Raw genomic sequence first — 18229 nt, forward strand, 5'->3', positions numbered from 1 at the left:
GTAACCCAAAGTTTAGTTCTGAGGTGTTGCTGCTAGGTGTTGTGTATGATTTAATATTGATTAGGTTGCTGAAACAGGCTGATTTTGTTTTTCTACTTTTACATTTAGTTCGGGGGAAAGACACAGTCTCAATAGAGTTGAACCTGGGTGACGCCTCAAGACAGTTCGCAGACGGTTGGTTTAGCCTGTCTGTCTGCGGCCTGGTCCCGGCTCTGGATTGTCAGCAGCTTTCTACACTACTCTGCTGACTAACTAAAAGACTATGTGCTATGCTGCAAGAAAGTAAGGCAGCACCCTCCCACGTGGGGTGGATACCATCCCTACCTATAAGACCAGGCTTGCCCTCAAAACGTAACCAATTGTCTATAAAGCCCACTTGATTTTTGGAACACCACTTGGACATCCAGCAGTTTAACGCCCAAAGTCTGCTGTAAGCTTCGTCACCATGCAGCATTGGTATGGGACCAGAGCAGATTACGGCATCGGACATCGTCTGGGCCAGTTTAATCACCTCTGTAATATTACCCATAGTTACCTCAGACTGCCGCAGACGAATATCATTGGCCCCTACATGAATGCCTACCCTCGAATATCTCCTATTAGCTAACAGTCTAAGGTTGCCACTAATATCCGGCGCTCTGGCTCCTGATAAACAGCTAACTGTTACTGCCGGCGCCCCTAAAGAAGTAGCTAATTTCACGTGTCGAACAATAGAGTCTCCTATAACCAGAGCACTCTTAACAAGCTCCTCAGCGGGTGCTTCGCTGAGCGGGGCAAACCTGTTTGACACGCAAATCAGAGGAGCGTGGTGTCCCGGTGGGCTAGCTTTGGCCTCAGCGTTAGCATCAGCCTTAGCTTTCCAGCTATGACGCCGAGACGTCACCCATTCACCCCGCTGTAAGGGCTCTAACGCGAGAGTCGTGGGGGTGCTAACTCTCCCTAAGGCACCCGGAGTTGCTAACACTGAATCTCACTGTTTATCCCTTGACAATAATAAGCTCCGGATGCACACTTCTAGCTGGTCCACTTTATCCACCAGAGAGCTAACTAGCTGACACTTAGTACAAACACAACCACTATCTTTGTTGCTAGAGGTGGAAAAGGGGGTTAAACTAAACATGCCACACTCTGAGCAGGCAAAACAGCCAGTAGTAGCCATGGAATTGCAGGTACTTACCGCTTTTAGTTGATTTTAGTAACTTACACCAAGAACATTACTCCAGGGTCCGGTGGCAGTTTTAGTGCCTCTTTAATAAATATTCCTGTAGAGACAATCTAGATCTATGGATGGTTAGTAGGTTATAAAAACAGATATAAATACAGACGTAACAGTAGAAACGAGTAAACAGGAAAACCCGAGCGATCAAAACAGCTTCTTCTAAACGGGTACAGGAACAGCCAAACGGGTTGCCAGATCAGACCGGTTGCCAGCAAGTCTACACACAGTACCAGTGCTTGGTGTTAAAGGTAAGACAGATAGAAATAGGTGTTAGAGGATTTGTCTGCCAAGTCTACCACATCCCTGCTCGTTCAGTTCGGCATCAGGGGCCAGAAACTAAGGGCAGCTGTGAAGGAGTTATCAGTAACAGCTGAAAGGTATAGTCAGTGGTTGTGGACAAGGAGAGCACAGATTACTTGGGGAAATGCACTGTAGAGTTGCTATTGGAATTGTTGGTGATGTAGTATGTAAAGTTTACATGAAACTCAGGGTAGAAGAGGTGAGGCTAACAGGGGCGTAATTCATGAGGATCCTTGGTCAAGGGACTTCATGAATTTCCTCATGAATGCGCCCATTGGACCACTTGAACCCTCAACAGCTCCAGCACCTGTCTCTTGAGCAGCACGTGCCCTGGGTGCAGCACAAGCCCCGCCTCCGTGGATGTCATCGCAAGTCCCCCTGCCTCCGTGGACGTCGCTGCAGGATCCCCTGTCCCTGAGGACGTCGCTGCAGGATGGCTTAACGCTGCTGCTCCAGAGTGCTCACCGCCTCCAGCCGCTTCTGTCCCTCTGAAGGCGGCGAACCCAGCCACTCCTGTCCCTGTGAAGATGTCACCCGCTGCACCTGTCCCCATGAAGGTGGCTTCCTCTGCCGCTCCTGTCCCCGTGAACAGCCGCTTCTGTTCCTGTGCTAGCACCGTTCCCGGCCGCTTCTGCACCCGTGACTGTGGCCCCGGCCGCTTCTGCACCCGTGACTGTGGCCCCGGCCGCTTCTGCACCCGTGACTGTGGCCCCGGCCGCTTTTGCACCCGTGACTGTGGGCCCGGCCGCTTCTGCACTCATGACTGTGGGCCCGGCCGCTTCTGCACCCGTGACTGTGGGCCCGACCGCTTCTGCACCCGTGACTGTGGGCCCAGCCGCTTCTGCACTCGTGACTGTAGAACTGTGCCCAGGCTGGTACCTCAGGCTTCCCCACAGACTTTTGCCAGTCCTGGGTACCCTCCTGTTATTTTGGTTCCCCTGTCTGTTCCTGTCCTGGCTCCTGTCTCTATCCACGTCCCTGTACCTGTGTCTGCCTTTGTCTCTGTTCCTGTCCTTGTCACTGTGTTTGTGTCTGTCCCCGTAAATGTCCTGGTCACTGTTCCCTTTCCAAGTCCTGTCCAGTGCCCTGTTAAGTCAGTCCAATCCCCATTTCAGTCTACTGTCTTGTCACCTGTCTCTTCTCCTGTCCAGTCCCTGTTTCAATCCTCTGTCCAGTGTCCAGTGCAGTCCCCACTTCAACCCTCTGTCCTTTCAACTGCCCTGTCTCAAGTTCAGTCACCCGTCCTGTCTCAAGCCTTAGTCCTGTCACCTGTCCTGTGTCCTGTCCAGTCCTCGTTCCCATCCAGTGTCCTGTCCAATGTCAAGCACCCTGTTCAGTCACCTGCTCCTGTCCAGCCTTCTGTCTGTAGTCCTGTTCTGTCCCCAGTCTTGTCTCAGTTTAATGCGTCTGTTCTGTCTCAATTCCAGTCCAATGTGCAACCCGTCACCTGCCAAGTCTTGTGTTTCTACCCCTGTCCTGTCTAGTTTGTTCCAGTCCTTAGTCCCGTCTCCTGTCCTGTCCCGTGTCGAGTCTCTTGTTTCCGGTCCTGTCAAGTCCCCAGCTCCATTTCCTGTGTCTGTTCCTGTCCTGTCCTGAGTCCTGTCTCCAGTTGGTTTCTTGTCTTGTTTTCCTTGCTCCTCTCCTGCGCCAGCTCCTGGGGGTTCTAGGTTTACGCGCCCCAAGAGTTGTGCATTTTGGAGGGGGCATCTGTCACGTCCTGTGTTTGTTTTCCTAACCATGTGCTCATTTAGCACATGGCTCTGTTTATTCTTCCTGTCTCGGCCCTAGTCCCACCTTAGCCCCACCCTCTTGTCAGAGTCTCTTTTGTAGTCCTGCCCTCTTGTTATTGTCCCCAGGTGTTCCTTGTCAGTGCTCTATGTATATATAGTCCCTTTGTTTCAGTGTTCCCTTGTCCGTTCTTGTGTGTAGATGTGTTTCTTTGTCTGTTGCCTTGCACAATACCACCAGTTCACAGTTATGTTCCTGTCCGAGTTGTGTGTTATGTTACTCTGAGTTCTTGTTTGTTTTCTTGCCTCCCTGCTCCTGTTTGTTTTCTGTTTGTTGTGTTTGCCTTGGTTTTGTTTTAATAAATCTTCCTTGCGTGTACGTCCACCTCCTCATCCTCCTTCAACTGTGACAGTTATGGAGAAGGAACAGAGGTCTAGCTTTTGCTTACTTTCTCTAGCCTTCGCTTACTTTCAGTAAGTAGCTGAAACTGGGCTTTGTTTTTATAGATATCGCAAAAATATACTGGAGATCACATTCCCTCCCTGGAAAAAAAGAACGCTGCCCCAGCCCTTCACTTAGAGACATAATTGACTACAGTTTATTCATAGCCCACGTTGTATTATTATTATTATTTTTTTTAAATCAAACTGGTTTTGTTAAAGCTTAATTATGAAAACTATGAAACATGTAATTTACACATTGTAGTTGAGGAAGGCCCAGGTATGCTGAACCTTTTTAAGACTCTGGATCTAGATCAAGAAATGGAAAAACTTTAAGATTCAGACTTTCTTTATCAAGACCTCACATTCCACAGAGTGTGCTGCTGAAAGACCCAAGCACACACATAGCATGTTTGATGGCCAGAAGGCCAAGCAGAACACTTTTTAGTGACCCTGAGACTGACACAGAAGGGTCCATAATGACATTGAGTGGTTTTTGTCAAGTTTTATGATGACAAGAAACGCCATTAGACCCAAAAGACAATGAAACAGAACCCTGGGAACTGAGTCATAAAACTCACCACGTGAGGAGACTTTCGGTCTCGACCATATCAGAACATCGGCAGATGTCTTTCAGGAATGAGATTGTGAATGAGATGTTGAACTCTTTTATCGCTGTCCCAAAAAAAGAGTTTTCTTGGACATGTATGCTCTTCTGAATCCGGTTATGCATTTTGTAATGTTTTATTAATGTTTATCTTCTGTTATTCTCAGGTGAATATATACTAACATTAATTGATTTCACGAATTAATGTGCATTTCGAAATCACAAAGACCAATTCCTTTCTCAAGTTAAAAGAATGTTAATTAATCTATAATAACTAGAATAGTTTGTGTAACAATGTATTAACATTCAATAGGATAATACAAGATAATACCTTGTATATAATTGTATAAATGTTTTATCTGCCCAAGCATATTTTTTTGTTCTCTGGGAAACTTGAGATGGTGTAACGGAAATAGTATGCACATGTTGCAGTGGCATAAGCACTACATAGTGAAGTGAATGATAATTATTATTTTATTAATAATTAATTATTTAATTCCTTTTGCTAAGCTCCATGTTTGGGAGCCATTAACTAATGTTTAGTGTCCTTACCTGTCTTCATTTTAGCTTAGACAAGAAGATCATCTTCACATATTATACAGCGGAATTATGCTCATTGACCCGCCGTGGGTTCTTGACTCTGAAATTGAATCCGAACTAGAAGTTATAATTCCATTCTATAATTCCAAGAAAGGTGCACACACAAACAAATAACCAATGATTGTTTTTTATCACATAACTAGTTTATTAATTGTAAAATAGAATAATGAATATTGATTATACATTCATATAATGAAATGGATTACAGCGATACATGAGGGAACAGGGAGATTAATATATGAGGGAATTTCTCTATGATAATTATTACCCTAAGTTCTAAGAAAGGCTATTGTTTATCCCAGCAAACTTTCAGTACCAACCCATGAGCCATGAGAGACATGAGACCATGTGACCTTACGTATCCGGAGATGGACAGGGAGCATGGACGGTGCCTTACGGCACGACTTCCTGGAGAATTGCAGACGCAGGCCTTGTAGGTTGCAGCCGCGGGCGTTTCTTTTCTCCCAAGGCTTTCCGAAGCAGCCATCGGAGCTGGTGGCATTCTGAAGTTCTCTGTGGGGATTCTTTGTCGTCGCTGATCTGCCGCCTTGTCAGAGAGAGACAGTCCAAGCAGGTCTCTCCTAGGGCCTCATCTCAGAAGGTCATTCTGAGGGTGCGTGCGGCCGTCTTCTTCGTCGTTGCTGGTCCAGAGGCTTTGTCGTCCTTTTGAGGGTCAGAGGTCTAAGGTTTCCTTCAGGCTCTGGGTGTGGCATTGAAATTTTGCTAGAGTTAAACTATAGCTTTTCTTAATCTGTACTTTTTACCTGGACCATGCTTTAAGGGCCCAAGACTGTTTAAGAAAGCCATGAGTCTGATGCCTGCAGAGGAGCCTGCAGAGTCATTTCAAAAACCCTGGGTCTACTCTTTTGCCTTGAAAAAGGCTAAAAGAGAAAGCACCCCAAGTGTCTGGAGCCTTGAGGTGAAGAGTCGAGCAGAGAAGAAAGGGGGGAAGAAGAAGACGCGTGTGTCATTTGGCGCCACAGGTTTTTAACCAGAGTTTAGAAGACCTACCTTTACTACCGATTGGATACGATTGGAGCCTCTCTTGCTCCTGATTGGCTGCTTCCTGTACCTTGGTAGCCATGATGGAAACGTTCTAGAGCCCCTTGGGATTCTGGGTGATATGGGATAGAAACTATATGTTTAATATTCAGACAGCACATCTCACTGGTCATATACAGGGACTGCTGATGATCACCTGCAAGTGGACAGGATTAAGAGAGCAAGACAAAGTGGGAGGGGAGAGAAAGTAAACAGACAGCCTTTCTGGCATGTAACAGTGGACATAAATTGTGAAGGACTAGTGCAAACTTCAAACCAGGAAGTAATTGTAGGCAGATTACTTGAGACATCATATCAAAACCGGAAGTGGATATATCTTGGTGATATTAAGTTTTTGAAGGGTTTATGATGGCAAGAAAGTCATAGAAGTTATTGGACAGCTTTTAATCAGACATTGGAATTCATCAAAGGTTTGTCCCGTGGGTTCCATAGCAACTCTGAGCTTTTAAAGGAACACTGCTTTAAAACTGAAGTTAAAAAAAAGACTCTTGGTAAGGTGAGATGGGAGTGGGGGCGGGGCGGTGCGCGCGCTACATCTAAAGGGGGTGGGGGTGTGCATGTGCTGCTCTGCGCTGAGCGGGAGAGCAGCGGGAGAGATAAAAAGCTTGAGTATTGATGTTTTTACACAAGTATTGATCAATACTAGCGTTGGTATCGATATTATCCATATTTGGATCGATCCGACAACCTCTACCAGGGATTGTGGGTTCAAGTCCCGCTCCGGGTGAGGAGTGTGGTGTGTTCTCCCTGTGTCTGCGTGGGTTTCCTCCGGGTGCTCCGGTTTCCTCCCACGCTCCAAAAAACACACGTTGGTAGGTGGATTGGCGACTCAAAAAGTGTCCGTAGGTGTGAGTGAATGTGTGTGTGTGTTGCCCTGTGAAGGACTGGCGCCCCCTCCAGGGTGTATTCCTGCCTTGAGCCCAATGATTCCAGGTAGGCTCTGGACCCACCGTGACCCTGAACTGGATAATGGTTACAGAAAATGAATGAATGAATGATTGGTCCACATAAACAAAACATTTCATGCAAAACTGTCCCCAACAGAAAAGCAGCATGTAAAATTTTAGTCTTTGAAATGGAGAAGATTGAAGAACAAATCAGCAGCTGTTTATGTCCATCCTTCAACTGTGAGGATACCTCAGCACTGGTTCAGAGGTTTGTATTTTCTTAGATCTTAGCAATGTGTATTATACACTACACAAATCAACTAGGAGTGACATATGAGCAGATAATGTTTTAAAAATAATGATCTTAAACGGACACAAAGGTATTTCTAGAGCATTTAAATATAAAACGTCAGTATGACTGTCTATGATGAGCATATGAAGTAGAATATTATGTACAATTGTCATACAATTGTCATTATACGTGAGTGTAATGACAACTCGTTTACAGCCTTCCCAAGCAGCAGAGCGTATATTTACACATTTACATGGATGGCAGAATAGACAGCAATACAATATATACGTTTTTGAGGTAGATATTACAATATAAATGTCAGTTTTACATAAACTGCCGGGTGGGTAGTGATTTCCAGATTCAAGATGACAGCATAAGTTCTGTTCCAGTTCCCACCAACAGTTGAGAGTTGTGTTACAGTGTAAATAAGGGGCAGTCTGTATGTCCATCAGACAGTGCTAGAATCAGACTACACACTGATAAGAGTTATGATTAATACATACCACATCTTTAAAGTGATGGTGCACCTACTGAGTGCTGACTAAGGCCATAAAGATAAACAACGACTAATGTCAATTGCTATCAGTCACAACGCTGCAGAAGACCGACCACACGGCTGTTTACTACCGCTGCAGCAACCAGCGTGACAGAAATATCCAACAGAAACAGAGAGTTTGACTCTATATTGACTCAAGTTACTAATCTTTATACCGTGCACATTGAACAACATAAGATAGAGTAACATTATACATGTCCTTCCCTAGTAATAGGACCCACATACCCATCTTACAATAGTTTATTTAGGTTCTTTTGAACTGAATCAATGGACTTGCTCAAATTCCTTTCACATATAACCATTTACACAGTAATTTGTTCAGTGTCTGACAGACTGCTAGATCACTGTACTATATGTAAATGTATAAAAGAGTTAACAACAGTCTAATGTCTGTATTAGCAGTAATTACTCTGCACACTGCACATTATTTCTTGTCTTTTGTAATTTGTGATTACTTACACATTTGTAATCGCACTGTTTTTGGTCATCACTTCCATAGTGTGTGTATTTTTATTTTTGTATATTCCTCTAAACTTGGTCTGTTTTGTATTTGCAGTCAATGCATAAATAAACCTGACAATGGATGACCATAAGATCAGTGACATCAGGAACAGTCTGTAAGTATCATTTTATTGTTGTTTCATATACAATCCGAATTCCAAAAAAGTTGGGACACTAAACAAATTGTGAATAAAAACTGAATGCAATGATGTGGAGACGGCAAATGTCAATATTTTATTCGTAATAAAACATAGATGACAGATCAAACGTTTAATCTGAGAAAATGTAACATTTTAAAGGAAAAATATGTTGATTCAAAATTTCACAGTGTCAACAAATCTCAAAAAAGTTGGGACAAGTAGCAATAAGTGTCTGGAAAAAGGAAACTGAGCATATAACGGACAGCTGGAAGACCAATTAACACTAATTAGGTCAATTGACAACATGATTGGGTATAAAAAGAGGTTCTCAAAGTGTCAGTGTCTCTCTGAAGCCAAGATGGTAAGAGGATCACCAATTCCACCATTGTTGTGCAGAAAGATGGTGCAGCAATACCAGAATGGTGTTACCCAGCGTAAAATAGCAAAGACTTTTAAGTTATCATCATCAACCATGCATAACATCATCAAAAGATTCAGGGAATCTAGAATAATTGCTGTGCGTAAGGGTCATGGCCGTAAAACTCTACTGGATGCTCGTGATTTCCGGGCCCTTAAATGTCACTGCACCCCAAACAGGGATGCCATTGTCAAGGAAATAACAGAATGGGCCCAGGAATACTTCCAGAAAGCATTGTCAGTGAACACAATCCGCCGTGCCATCCGCCGTTGCCAGCTGAAACTCTACAGTGCAAAGAGGAAGCCATTTCTAAGCACCTTAGCTCCTTTGTTTGTTGTGACTTTGGTAAATTTTGGCGAGAAACCCTGGTTTGAACTTTTGTATTATTATTGAAGTATGGACCTAAATGGACATGATTATCATAATAAAAGCTGTAAACCAGTGTGTCTCTTCTGAAACAGGGGGACCATTTGTCGTATTTAGCATATGAACAAAACAAGCAGGAAGAGCTGCAAAGGTTTTCACTGTGGGACAAAGTAGATTGTCATCTTAAAGGGATTGTGTTAGTGAGTGATCAGCAACCATCACAGTCAAAGGGAACTGTTACAGCAATTGTTGAACAGTTCCAAAATGATTCTCAGGCCCGAGGAGAAATCAGAAGGACAAAGACATAGAGTCAAGTATTCATTCCAATATCTAGTTCATTCAGACATTTGTGGCAGGAAATATAGGCACGTACACCAATGGTCATATGTACCATTCAGACAATATTACATCATGTCTCATTGCTCAAAACCCAGACACTCCTAATCTGGCATCTTATGCTATACATATTTGTTTAGTTCTCTAATTTAGCTACAGAAGTGTTATACACTAATGTTAAACACTTTCCCTCCCCACTCCAGGGTCATGTCCTAAGTACATAATGTAATAAGCACTTTATGGTCATGAGCTTAAGCACAACATGTTCTATACTTCCACACATTTATCGTGATATATCTGTGTATAACAATCATTATAGAGTAAATTGGTGGATTATCATCATTATTATCTCGTTACAATGTTAGATGCATTTTCCCATCACAGGAACTAGTCAACACATGAAGTTAACACAGTTAGAACTGAGATGGTGATTCCATACGAACTGCACTCCAACACAACTGACATCACATTCTTCACAGGAGCTTGTGTGTACACTCTAAAAAGAAAACAGTTGATCCAACTTAATTGAATTGCTTCAATTGGTAACAAGTAATTCAATTAAGTTTATCCAACTTAATTTTTTAAGTTTAACCTTTAAAAAAAATTAAAAATTAATTTGGATAAACTTAATTGAATTACTTGTTACCAATTAAAGCAAGTTTTTTTACAGTGTAAGAGGGTATTTTCAGTGAATGGTGTGATCTTCAATTACTCAGGTTTCAGTCCAGCACATGTTCATTGATCCTGTTTACTATAATAATGATTTACCACTTTAATGGATTTGGAGACACGTCCAGTGTTTTCAGCTGTTGTGTAAAAATAAATGTAGGTTTACCATGATTGCTAAAGTTACATACTTCCAAAATTGACAGCGTTGATTGGGGAACAGATGACAAGGAAGAAAAGGAAACTGAAGGTGATGATCACTCAAATGAGGAATATGTTCTTCTCTTTGTATACGTTACGTCATAATTCAGATCTTACAGCCGTTGCTCAACATTGTTCCAAATGTTTTAAACAAATCAATGTTTACAACCACCAGCTGTATGCATAATGCTGTGTAAACTCATGTAGCACATGGCTCTTTGTTGTTGTTGTCTCTGCCCTATAGTCCCACCTTGGCTAAACCCTCTTGTCAGTGTCCCCTTTGTAATCCTGTCCCCTCTTTATCTGTTTTAGGTGTGTGTATTTAAGTTCCTTTGTGTCTGCACTTTTTTTGTTGGACATTCCTCTTTCCCGTTCCCTCACTTAACCTTCTATGCCGTTGTCTTGCTAGTCTGTTTCTCTTCCCCTTTGTATGCCTGTCTGTTTCCTGTGCTTCGTGTGCTCAGTTTGTCTTTTTCTCTCTCTGGTCTGTTAGTTTTTTCCTTCTTGGTGCTCATTTAGTTTTCTGTTTTGTCTGTTTTTATCTCTAGTCAGTCTTTGTCCCTCTCTTTGTCTGTACAATTTAGACTGTTTAGGTCTCTCTTTGTCCAGGTTTAGCCTCATGATTTTATTACAGAAAGGACAAAGCAGAAACAAGAAACAGCTTAGCTGAGACCAAGCCTGCGAAGTACTCTAAAGGAAAACACTTTGGCTGATGTTGGCATCAATGGAAATTAACAGCATTTAAAAATGCTTAATTACCCAAAATTTTGTATGTTCCCATAAACATATAATTGTGTTTAAAGCATTAAGTTTGAGGCCTAATTATTTGTATTCTCTATAATTGTTTGTAATTATTTTAGTAAATTCAAGAAGATTGGAGAAAGTCTGCGGTAACAACTCATTAATAATAATCATACACAAGATAAGATGTAAGATATCTTATGCCAATCCATTAGAGCTTCACATAGAGCCCACCACACTCTCTTCCTACCTGCAGCCACTAAAATTCCTGTTGAATCCTACATCTGAACACTAAGGTTTATGATCTGATCAGCAACCGGCTCTGAGTTGTCTACTGTTTTTTTTTCATGTTACAGTCTGATATAGGTCTGAGTTATGAAGGGCCTTCACTAGTGTCAAGCAAAGCTGGTCAGGTAATAGGAGAGGCATAGGACGGAGAGAGTGCACTAGAAGGAGTGTGACAGAGAGGATATGGAGCAATAAGCACTAACGCATTTCTAGAAATAAAGGTCTATTCATTCATTCATTATCTGTAAAGGCTTATCCAATTCAGGGTCACGGTGGGTCCAGAGCCTACCTGGAATCATTAGGCGCAAGGCCGGAATACACCCTGGAGGGGGCGCCAGTCCTTCACAGGGCAACACAGACACACACACATTCACACCTACGTACACTTTTGAGTCGCCAATCCACCTACCAACGTGTGTTTTTGGACTGTGGGAGGAAACTGGAGCACCCGGAGGAAACCCACGCAGACACGGGGAGAACAATAAAGGTCTATATGAAATTTAAATATAAAATATCAGTATGACTCTCTATGATGAGCGTATGACATACAACATTAGACTATTGTGGTTTCATCTGTGATCTATTTAACTACATACTCATTCATCAGACAAGTGTGGTGGATCTGAGGGCACTGACAGTTCAGCTTTATCCAGGTGTCAGCAATCACGAATGGCGGACTGACGGAGGTGGATGCACTCACCAAAACACTATTTTATTCACAAAATATAACAAAAGAGACTTTAACAGAAAGACAACACACAGGAAGCTAAGCAGGCTAAACTGGACACGGAGGCAAAACAGGGTAAATGGGACAGACAGACTTGAGAGATAACCAGAATATGGAACGAAACAATACTAAGGTGAAAGCTGGAGACAGACAGACTGAAAGACTGGGTAGCAACATAACCTTGACAGGACCGGAAACTGGACTCAGGACAGGACAGGAGACTGACAAAGGGTGGAAACAGGAGAAGAAACTTGGGGCTGGAAAGGACTAGACAGGATGGGTGTGGACACATGAGACTGGACAGGAGCAGGTAACTGGACAGGGTGCTTGACATTGGACAGGACACTGGATGGGAACGGGGACTGGATGGGAGACAGGACAGATGACGGGACTGAGGCCAAATACTGGGACTGAACTTGAGACAGGGCAGGATACAAGACAGGAGACTGGGCTTGAACTCTGGACGTGGACTGAGACAGAACAGATGTAGGTAAGGGAGACATGACAGGATTAGGAACGGGAGACAAGACGGAGGACAGGACAGAACCAGAGACAGAAGATTGGACAGGTGCATGTGACAGGACAGGGTGTTGGACATTGGGTTGGATACTGGGTGGATATGGGGACTGGACATGATTAAAGACTAGGGACTGGAATGGAGACAGGACTGGGTACTGGGACTGAACAGGTGACTGGACTGAGACTGGGTGCTGGGACTGGACTGGAGGAGAGAGAGGTAACGAGACAGGAGACAAGACACTGGACTGAAATGGGGACTCGACCAGACTTGGCAGGGGAACAGGGACCAGGACGTTTACAGGGACAGACACGAACACAGTGACAGGGATGGGAACAGAGACAAAGGCAGACACGGGTATAGGGACTAGGATAGGGACAGGAACCAGGACAGGGACAGACAGGGGAATAAAAACAGGGAGGTGCCCAGGACTGGCCAAAGTCTGTGGGGATGTCCGAGAAGCCAGTCTGGGCACAACTCTGGGGATCGGCCTCGAAGCCCTTGTGGCCGACCTATGGACACGAACTGAAGTGGCCGGGGCCACAGTCACGGGTGCAGAAGCGGCCGGGGCCACAGTCACGGGTGCAGAAGCGGCCGGGGCCACAGTCACGGGTGCAGAAGCGGCCGGGGCCACAGTCGCGGGTGCAGAAGCGGTGGGGGCCGCCGCCTTCGCAGGCACAGACGAGGCGGGGGACGCGGCCTTCTCTGTAGCAGTAGCGGCTGAGAAAGCCCGCCTTCTCAGGGAGAGGAGCGACCTGGGTGGCCGCCTTCACAGGGACAGGAGCGGCCTGGGTGGCCGCCTTCACAGGGACAGGAGCGGCAGGGGACGCCGCTTTCTCTGGAGCAGGAGTGGTGGATGCCGCCTTCTCAGGAGCAGGAGCAGCTGGGTTCGCCGCCTTCACGGGGACAGGAGCGGCCGTGGAAGCCGCCTTCACGGGGACAGGAGCGGCCGTGGAAGCCGCCTTCACGGGGACAGAGCAGTGGGGTTCACCGCCATCTCAGGAACAGGAGCGGAGACGTGCTTGTGCTGCTCGCTGGGCACATGCTGGGGTTATTGTGGAGTTTAGGGGGACTGATGGGTGCACTCTTGAGGGACTTCAACCGTACTTACCCCAGAGATGCGCCCCTGTTAGCCTCACCTCCCATGTCAAGCGGTTTGAGGCTAACAGCCCCTACCCTCAACCCCCCACCCCCCCCCCCCCCCACCCAAAAAAACATCCCTGGACCTGAGGGGGTAATTCATGGGAGCAGAACGGGAGAATCTCTCGTTTAAGAGTTCTAAAAATGTCTCTACTGTAAGATCCTGGGCCTTTTCCTTAATTAATTTTTCTGCCCACCGTAACGCCTCTCCAAGGAGAAATTTAGCAAACATGACCTGGATAAATTCAGGAGGAGTTGGACAGGTCAAACATTCAAAATAATTTTTACACTGCAGTATAAATCCCTTACAGTTGGGACCTCCTTCAAATTCTGCAGGTACACCCAGGAAGGATTGCAAAATAGCAGGTTGAGCGCCCACCCTTATGGCCAGTAAATCCTCTGCTATTTTAATGGCTTTATCCGGTGACATGGCCGTGGTAGCTGCGTCCTTTAGTGGGTCGGTCATTCTGTCAGGAATCACGGATGGCGGACTGACGGAGGCGGAAGCACTTGCTAAAACACAGTATTTTATTCACAAAATACAACAAAAGAGACTTTAACAGAAAGACAACACACAGGGAGCTAAGCAGGCTAAACTGGAGACGGAGGCAAAACAGGGTAAATGGGACAGACAGACTTGAGAGATAACCAGAATATGGAACAAAACAATACTAAGGTGACAGACAGACTGGGTAGCAACATAACCTGGGAAACGAAACAAGAAACAGCAGAGACAGACAGACTAATCCAAAAACTGAGAACTAAAGCAAACGGGAAAGACAGACAGATTAGAGATCTAAACAGAAATACTTAACAGAGACCTAGAAAGCTAAACAAACACAGATAGCTAAACATAAACACAGTGCTAAATCAGAAACTAAACACAGAGGGCTAGAGCAAACAAGACAAACAGACTTAATAACATGACAAAGGAAACGACTGAGACAGACAGACCGGTATGGGTAACATGACACAGCAACATTGGAAGAGGAACAGTAGGAATGAAACGAATGACCGACAAACAAGAAGTGAGACAAGGGAACTTAAATACATGACACAGACAAGACACACCTGAGACAAATAACGAGGATGACAGACAAGGAGGCGGAACAAAGGCGGGACAAGGGCGGAGACATGGACAATAACAATCAGAGCTATGTGCTAAGAGAGCACATGGTGGGGAAAATATAATAAATTTATAATAAATCCTCACCATTTTACCTAGTTTATATCGTTATTGTTTTTACACAAGTTTATTCCACTCTGTTTACACTTGCTTAACATTACTTATATATTTTAGGAAATAAAACATTTATGAAAGATACATTTATAATATTTACTTATTTACAATTAACACAATCAATCAAGTTCAAAACGTACTGCTAGCTTCCACTAGGTTTTGTCCGGAACGGTCTGTCCATGTGGTAGTTTATAGTGAAGTGCTGCAAGATGACTCTGCTCTCAAATGCTGTTGGGCTAAACGCAGAACACATACTGGTGTAAATGAATATCTCTGGGTAGACTAGAGGTCAGCTTTGGATCTGTTAAATATATTCAGTCTTGGTCAACATATAGCATTTACATTAAGTTAGCACTGTATTCACATAGTTCAGAAATAAATTACCTGAAGTTCAGGTGCTTGTGAAGTTCGTTGAGCCAGTGCTTGTTCCCTCTATGTTCTCAGAAGCCCCATAAGCCACTGATTTGTCCATGTGCTCATGTCGGCAGCTCTCTTTTTAAAAAAACTTTATTAAAGGAAAATCATCACATCACGTTCATATACATGTATACATACGTAATACACATAACTTTACCAATTAAAAATTCAGCAGAGTCCAGGGAAACATCTTCAATCAATAGTCCGAAGTCTTTTCATTTTACAAATAATCTGTCTAAAAACAGTTCATGCAGGAATCTCACATTGCTCAATTATCATTTTACAATGCATTTTCTAAATATGACTATAAATAATGCATACAATTAACTAAAATAAATTAACATCCCCTTTAGAAAAGGACTCATTAAAAATCCCATAATTTATACTTTTAATATTAATATCAAATTCCAAACCAATCTCCTTCAATTTGTTCCAGATGTATTTTTATTTTTTGTGTGTACAGTGGAGGAGATGTTCAACTTTTTCATCTTCATTACAATTGACCACAGGACATGTTTTAGTTGTCACATAACAACTCCACTTTACAATACATTTAACTGGTAACCTACCAACAGCTACAAGCCATATCACATCTCTTACATGTTCAGTCATATCTTTCAACCAGATGTTCCTCACACACACACCTTCGCTTCACTTTGGGTCAAGTGCATAAAATTGTAAAATTCTCCATAATCAATTTTTTGTATTATTTTATATATTGCTTTATTTGATGAGTGTTCCCAATCTATATTAAGATCTTTATCATTTTCTATGAAATCCCCATATGTCAATTAAAAAAATGGGGGTGTTTTTGCATTGCTCTACCCCTCTTTTTATTCCAACTATTTAGTTCTCCAATCTATGTTGCATTTCTAGTAATAGCCTGAGTCATGTTTTTACAAAAAAACAATTCTTAATTTCCTTCCTAATTCAATTGCCCCCAGACCTCCCATTTCTGTTGGTTTATATAAATCTGCTTGTGTTGTGACCTCTCTGCTGGTGTCCCAAATAAAACGTACACATATCTTGTTTAATCTAATTATACATTTGTTATCTGGTGGGAAGACAGTAGCTAGAAATAATATTTTAGATAGGATAAAAATTTTAATTACTTGGATTCTATTTTAATAATTAGCTATCTTCCATTTCTCTAACTCTGTTTGTATTTCTTGCTCTTTTATGTTCCAGTTCCTTTCACTACATCTACTATTGGAAATGATTAAGGTTCCTTAACATCAATATCTAGATTCACTGGATCACCCTCTCCTATCCAAAGATGCTCACTTTTATTATCATTTAATTTTGCTCTAGCTACTGCTTCATAAGTATTAAAATGTTGCCTAATCATGTCAGCTCCCCAGCACCGACCTGTGTTCATTTGTCACATCCAGTAAAATCCACAGCTCCAGGAAAAAATAAACATATATCCTTGTGTAACGGTTACAGCTACGCTGTCCGATTAAGAGAGGGCAACTCCTTTATTTATATGTGTGCATATATACAGGGGTCTCTCCCTGGAGAGAGTACATACAGCAAAATTAGGCTCCACCCCTCCATCTTTCAAGTCAAGTTTTATTGTCAATTCTGCATATGTACAGGGCATACAGAAGATTGGAATTATGTTACTCTCCTCTCCAAGCTGCAGTAACATGTAAAAAAATAGACTAAATTCAACTAAACTAAGTATATACATATATGAAAGTAAACAAACAGAAGACAAGTGCAGAACACACAATACAAGCAGCTCACTGATAGACATACATGAGAAAATGGGACACTGACTGAAGACAATAACCTGATTTGGAGGTAGGATAATGGATGTACAAGTGTAAACAATAGTGCAAGATAATCGTAATAATTGTAATCTTAGTGTAGACTTTCTATAAATTCAGTAACACTATTAAGAAGCTCCATGCTGTACTTTTCCTCTAAGTATGAACGGAATGAGTAGCAACCGTGTGATCTGGCTATGTATGGTTAGTGTAGTAAATAAACCAGCCCTCGTGTGGCCCACTCCTGAGTGCTAAATGCTAACTACACTTCATGCAACCTCTAGGCCTGGAGGTTCCCACTTCCCCGCACTAAAGGTGAAGTTAGTGCGATCCAGTGTTACACTTACATTTATTTTTGCACAGTTGCAGCAAATACTGTACGTGTCTCCAAATCCATGAACATGGTAAATCATTATTACAATAAACAGGATCAATAAACATTAATGTACCACAGATGAAATGGAGCTGGACTGAACCCCGAGTAATAGAAGATCACACCATTCATACACCGAAAATACCCTCTTACTGTGATGGTTGCCGATCTCAATCACTTTAAATTGATTACCTACCTTGTCCTACAGTGAAAACCTTTGCAGCACTTCTAGATTTGCTTGTTCGTATGCTAAATATGACAAATGGTCCCCCGATTCCAGAAGAGACACATTGCTTTACACCTTTTATTATGAGAATCATATCCATTTAGGTCCACACTTAAATAATAATAAAAAGGTCCAAACCAAGGTTTCTCTCTAAAATTTAGTAAAGCCACAACAAACAAAGGAGGAATAATAACAATAAAAATAATCTTTATTTATACAGCACCTTTCACACACATGCTCACTTTACTCACACCCATAGCTAAACCCTCACAGCAACAAAATTAAATCGAATAAAAAAATCGAAGGACTTCTTTCAGTATGTCCACTCCAAGACAGTCTCTTTGTCCTCCCAAGGGATCAACTCGTCGCTGAAGTTCCTCAAACCGCTCACAATTGTGATGGAAATTTGTTTATATAAATGATTCATAATCAATAGAGATATTTAATCAGCAATGGCCACGCATGTTTG

This window comes from Hoplias malabaricus, chromosome 4 (genome assembly GCF_029633855.1).
Source record: "Hoplias malabaricus isolate fHopMal1 chromosome 4, fHopMal1.hap1, whole genome shotgun sequence".
Taxonomy (NCBI): Eukaryota; Metazoa; Chordata; class Actinopteri; order Characiformes; family Erythrinidae; genus Hoplias; species Hoplias malabaricus.